This window comes from Coturnix japonica, chromosome 4, assembly GCF_054131305.1.
Source record: "Coturnix japonica strain WE chromosome 4, WE-NBRP24, whole genome shotgun sequence".
Lineage (NCBI taxonomy): Eukaryota > Metazoa > Chordata > Aves > Galliformes > Phasianidae > Coturnix > Coturnix japonica.
This window is the reverse complement of record NC_140666.1, coordinates 86,175,666-86,181,945: the sequence shown is the minus strand read 5'-3', so window position 1 is coordinate 86,181,945 and position 6,280 is coordinate 86,175,666.

The following is a 6,280-nucleotide window of genomic DNA, read 5'->3' as shown; positions in this document are numbered from 1 at the left end:
TGTTATTGTTCCTCCCCTGCGCAACACTTTATTAAGCGCTGTGATCATTTTAATATTCATGTATCTCCGCAGCCATTCCACCCCCCTTCTCCTCTTTGCTTTTCAACATATTCCACATTGGAAAGTGCCTTTCTTGCATTTCCTGGGAACTTGCTTTCCCTCCGGGCAGCAGGTGTCTTGGTCCACAGCACCCAGGCACCGTCCCTCTCTGCTCTGAGAAAAGGGGATTTTCTCTCTGTCTTTTGCTTTGCTCTCCCCTCACCTCCCTCCATCCACCACTGCCTGCTTTTCCTTTGAGTACAAACTAATTGAACACTGCCCTGCTACACAATGGCATTGTTTCATGCTCAGTGCTTAGAGACATGGTTTAATGGGCAATATTGGCAGTAGGTGGATGGTTGGACCAGATGATCTTGGAGGTCTTTTCCAACCTTAATGATTCTATGACTCTATGATTTCATGTGATGCGAAGCTGGAAGCTGCCCATTGCAAGGTGTGGAGTCACGCCAGGATATCCCATCCTGGGATATCTTGAGAGCTTTCAGATGTGTCCCCACAGCCATGCTATTAGACAGATGTTCTCCAGCAGCCACACATGGAGCTGGAGTTTGCACTCAGCTACTGGGACTGTGGGTGAGGAATTGAGGCACAAAAAGTTCTGGGGGTCCTGGAGGGCACTGAATTGAGTGTGAACCAGCAGTGTGCCATGAAACTGTTCATTGCAAAGTATGGTCAAGAGAGGTGATCCTTCCTTTTCACTTAGCATTAATGTGGCCTCACTTGGAGTGCTGGGTCCAGTTCTGGGACCCTGGTACAGGGGAGACCTAGTATACTAGTAAGAGTCCAGCAGAGGCCACTGAAGTGCTGTAGGGACTGGGGCAGCTTGGCTGTGAAGAGTGGATGAGAGAATCAGCCAGGCTCTGCTCACCCTACCCATCCTGCAGCACTGCTGTGCTGGGCCATGCAAGAGCACTGGCACAGGGACCAGTGGGGTGTGGGGTCTCCCCCTTGGGGAAGTCTAAAATCTGCCTGGCTGTGAAACGGGGCATCCTGCTCGGGATGACCCTGAGGTGCCTCCAGCCTCAGCCATGCTGTGGTTCTGTGAATGGATCGCATCACCTTGGCAAGATGGGAACTGTCTGTGAGGTGGATCTGATTGTGGGTACTCTTCAAACCAGGGCTCTGCTTCAAAAACATCCCTCAGCCCTCACAGCGAAGACTCACTGGGGATGTATGGGATAATTTGGAGAATCATAGAATCATAGAATGGCTTGGGTTGAAAGAATCTTGGAGATCATCTAGTTATAATCTTCTGCCATGGGCTGGTTGTCCCCTGATAGACCAAGCTGACCAGGCCCCCATCCAACCTGCCCTTGAGTACCTCCAGGGATGGGACACCCACAACTCTCTGAGGGGGCATTTTGGGGCAGCTAAATCCATTTTAAAACACCTTTTAAGACTCTTTCCCAAACCCCAATTTTCTGCTTGAACTACTATTTTTGGGTAAAACCTTCTCCAGTTAGGTGCATTGGGAACACCTCTGGCCAAGGGAACCTGTGTGCTTTTGGCTTCTGGTGAAAACAGTGGAGGATCCTAAAACACCACGACTCACGGGGAGACAGCAGCTCCCATGTAGAAAGAGGAAGGTGCCGGCACATACCATGACCCAGCACCTGGTTCTTTCCCTATCACCATCAGCTCAGGACAACCCACCACAAAACAAGATGAGGCTTCAAGGTTCCTGGCCAAGAAATGCGCTGCCCATCCTGTGAAAACCCCTTTTGCTGCAGCAGGGCTCTGGGCAGGCGCTCAGCCCCATGCAGGGTGCAGGATGCAGCCCCTGGCTCCTCCAGCTGCTGCTGAGGTATGCACAGCTGGGACCACGCACCACTGGGGAGTTCCCCCAGGTTCAAAGCACCGCTGCTCACTTTGTACCCCACTGGAAGACTCTTCCCCTCACCGCCTTCCGGGTGTGATTTCATAGCTTCAGGAGAGGGAGCTTTTCATCCTCTGGTCTCAGCCTTCTTTCTCTTTCTTTTTTCTTTTTTTCTTTTTTTCTTTTTTCTTTTTTTGGTAACAATATCCTATATAGAAAGGAAACAAACAAATTAACCACTCAGACTCCAGGCTTAGCAGCCTCACCCACACCCAGCAGCCATCTCCCTTGATCCCCCAAAGCACTCATCCCTTGCTGACGTGCAAACACGCCTCTTTCCCACTCTCCTTCTGCACAGTTTCTCTTTTGAGCACAGAAAGTAACAGGTACTTTTACCAGGGAAAGGAAAGCAGCAATGCTAAGGCATATTGATATGGTTATTTTGGTAACAGTCATGCCTCACATCTGCATTTGGTGCCCTCCATCCTTTTGCCCACCCTGTCCATAAGCAGTTCATCCCACGAGGCTCAGACAACACTATCTCCATTAACTCAAGAGCCCCCTGGGAGCCCTCAGCCCCTCTGCAGGTGTTGCCCATGGAGCTGCAGAAGTCCTTGGAAATGCATCATCAGGGATCTTCCTGATGGCACCACAGAGGGCTCCAGTTAGGGCATAAACCAGATGCTATGAAGCAAAAGTGAGTCCTCGGGGCAAGCAATACTACAGAAGAGGGATGATCTGCTCTAGAAATGTACCTCTCTGATTTAGAACACCTGATGATGCCTACCAGTGCACCCATCCTTTTGTGTCTGTCGCCCCATAGGGCAATTGGGCTTGGCCAGGATAGCATCCCGATTGGTGGGTCTCAGCAAATGCCCATGAACAAAGGTAAAGACAGTGAGAGAGAGGAGGAAATCCATACAAGAACTTAAACACTGGGATTTGTGAATATGCCTATTTTCCTTCTTCATCAGTCACTGTAACTTGAAGCCTTCAACAGAGCAGAAGATGTAGCTCAGCTCTGGAGAGGGGAGCAGTGGGAGAGCAATTGGGTCTATATGACCAGAGCAGTGTAGGACCATGGACTGCAGAGTGAGTATGTGGCTTTAAAGAGGAAAATGAAGCAGTGCTGGCACTGATGCACTGAACATGAAGTAAGGCAAAGTCATGTGAGCACCAAGACTCCTCAAGCACAGTTGCACCGACATTATTTCAAGACACAAGAACATATTTTGGCAATCATGCACTGGATGACCAAGATCCGCTTCCTGATTCCCAAGCAGTGTAATTCTAATATTGAACCAACAGCATGAAGCAGCCTAAGTTTATCATGGGGCACACGGTCATGCAAACAGCTTACAGTAAATATGAAAGTCAGACAGCTGAGTGGATAACGATCATGTTCAGGGTCAGGGTATTGTTAGGAGCTGTTCTACACAGATAAGATTTCTGACATCCATCATTGCTTCTGTCATACCAGAGAGGCTGTGAGCACGATAAGAAGCTGTCGTGGTTTCACTTTGTTAGGCTTTCTTGAGCACAGTGAGGAGGCTTTAGCAATGATTTGCTCTTCAGTGCAAGCATGTAACAGGCCCTAAAGCATCTTAAACTGCTGTCGCACAGCTACTTCAAGAGGCAGTTCTGAGAAACATTACACTACTTCTATAATCCATCTATTTTTATCTATTTTCTATCTTTTTTATGTAATTTATCCAAACCCACCTCTCAGCCCAGGAACTCAGCCCAGGGAAGAGGTAGAGTCACTGTTCCCAGGATGCTTAAGGAAAAGGTAGATGTGCTTAGGGACGTGGCTTAGTGAGCTATATTGGTGGTAGGTGAATGGTTGAACTTGATCTTAGAGGTCTTTTCCAACCTTTATGTTTCTACAGTTCTATGATTCATGGGCAGCAGCATTATGGGCATTTAACAAATGACCACTTGTCAGTCAAGCTGCACTGATTTGCCATAAACAGGATAATTCACCCCAAATCTCCCTCACTGATGTTTTCTCCTCATTGGAGCAGCTCTACATTGCTCCTGGCCTCCTCATCCTCTCCAGGAAGCAGAGAAGAAAACCTCCCTATACCAGCAGCTCAGACCATAGAAAAAAACCACACAGAGGGATTTCAGTGTATAGACATGTGGTGCATCTTCAAAGCCCAGCAAAGAATCTGCTTATACTGTAAATAAACAGACACAAATAGCGGGTGGAATCCTTTTCCTTCTCCCTATCTTCTCTGGAGGAGAAGTGCAGCTCAAGAGCTGCTGTGTTTGAGTGCCACAGCTGTAAAACTCTCCTTATTCCTTTTTTGTGGGATAGAAGGGGACCTATAAAATGACTTGAGGCAAACAAGCTGAGTTGGCTAGAAATGGTGAAATAGCAGGATCTCACTGTCAGCAGCATGTGGTGGTGGATTTGTTTCTACATCCCCAGATGCTGGAGTTGCTCTCTGAGAACATCCTGCTCTTTCATCAACATGATCTGCACTGGGAAACAGTGGAAATTTGAATCTGATCCCATCGATCCCACCTGAAATGCAGGCCTGGTGCTGGTTTCCAAGAGAGAAAAATAGACTTTTGATGAGCAAGAAGTGAATCATTCACTGCAGTCTGATTATTAAAAGAAAACCTAGGACAACAGGTTTAGTGAGAAGGAGAGCTCTGGCTGCTGGTACCATGGTGCAGCACAGGCGTAGCATTCCTCTGGCATTGCTGCAGGCTGACAGGGTTCTGTATGTAGGAGCTACAGAAATGAGCCCCAGAATCAGCCCAGAGTGAGCTGTGGAGGTTGGGGAGGAGGAATGGCTGAGTAGGGAGGGGAAAAAGGAAGGGAAGAAAAAGGCCATGGCACAAGAGCGAGGTGACATGAATAGCCACAGGACATTTATTGGGGCTTTCAGATCTATTGGTCCCCTTGAATTGGCCATGTAGCACCCTGACAATAGGCTTTGAAAGAAGAGAGCAGAGCAGGAATGCTGTAAGCCTGGACATGCAAGAAGCATGAGATTTTGATACGGCCAAAGATACATAGCAGCAATCAGAGATCTGTGCCCAAAAGAAGGTGTGAAGCAGTTCTGCAGGGTCCTGGTGGATTGGCTGGCATTGGGTGGACCAGCAGCTTTGCAGCACATCTTGGCTCTTGGCCACTCAATGCACTTTCTTCTCCTGTCCGGCCCTGTGGATTAAACTTTCTTCACCAGGTGCTCTGTGGTTGGTACAGGGCTTGGTGAGGCTGGTTGGTGGTAGGCGAGAGAGCTCTAAAATAACACAGGGTGTGGACATCTCACCGGCAGTTGTGTTCTCAAGGGCCTCACTTGCCCAAACAGGTCTAGCCCTGTGTCCTCAGACCTCAGCAGTGGGCACCTCCACTATTGCGGAGGTAGCAGTGGGTTCACTCCCATTAATGTGAATTGGGAAAGATCGAGAGTGCCCATGGTGCGCACCAAAATCATTCTTCATGGGTCTCGAAGTAGCACAGCTTTGAGTCAGATTGACCCAGGGCTCGTTGCCAAGCCTTGCAGTGCTGAGAATGGGCTAGATGATGTTTGGATGTCTCGCTTCACCTGAATTATACTGCAGGAGAAGCTGCTCTGTGCTCTGTGTACGTGATTATCTGTTCTGTAATGAAGTTGTACCTGAAGTTCCTCCAGATATGTCTTTTGTCATGCTGACTCTTGTTATGAAGATGCTACCATCCCAAACAGGGCAACAGGATCCTCTTGTAATGTGTTACATAATGGAGGTATGGGAAGGTGAATGCCCAGGTCCAGGGATGGGATACCACCAGAAATCAGCCGTTGTTTATGGGGTAAGAACCCAATCCCATCACATCCTGAGAGTGTACAGCCAAGCCAGTAGGACACCTGCATGGTACCTGGTCTCCAAACCAGGCTCCAGCCATGGCCATCCCCACCTTTGTGTGTTCATTTCCATCTTGACTGCTGCTGCTTAATTCCCTACTACTGTCCCAAACCATTTCTACCATGGAGTTGGTTCAGAGTATCTCATCTAGTCAGCCAAAATTGGTGAGAGGACGAGGTGAGTTGAAACACCTGCTTCAGCTCCCTCCTGCTGCCAGCACAGCACCATGGGCCTTGCAGCTGCATGACAGGAGCTTTTCAACATCCAGCTCCTCACTCCACCAAGGTCTCTGCATCCCCCAGTGCCATCGTCAGTGCTGTCTTTGCATGAGAGAACACTAATGATGAGATCCCATGTGTTTGTATTTGTGCTAGCTTTGCTGAGATAATTGACGGCAAACACTGCAGCTTGATAAGCAAAACATTGGCAAGCTGCAATTTCTAAAGCATCTTTAGCTAAATTTGTAGTGGTTGTCTCCAATTTGCAGTCCTGTTTGTGTCTGTGAAGAAGACACACACTTTCTCAGCTCCCATCTCATGTTCT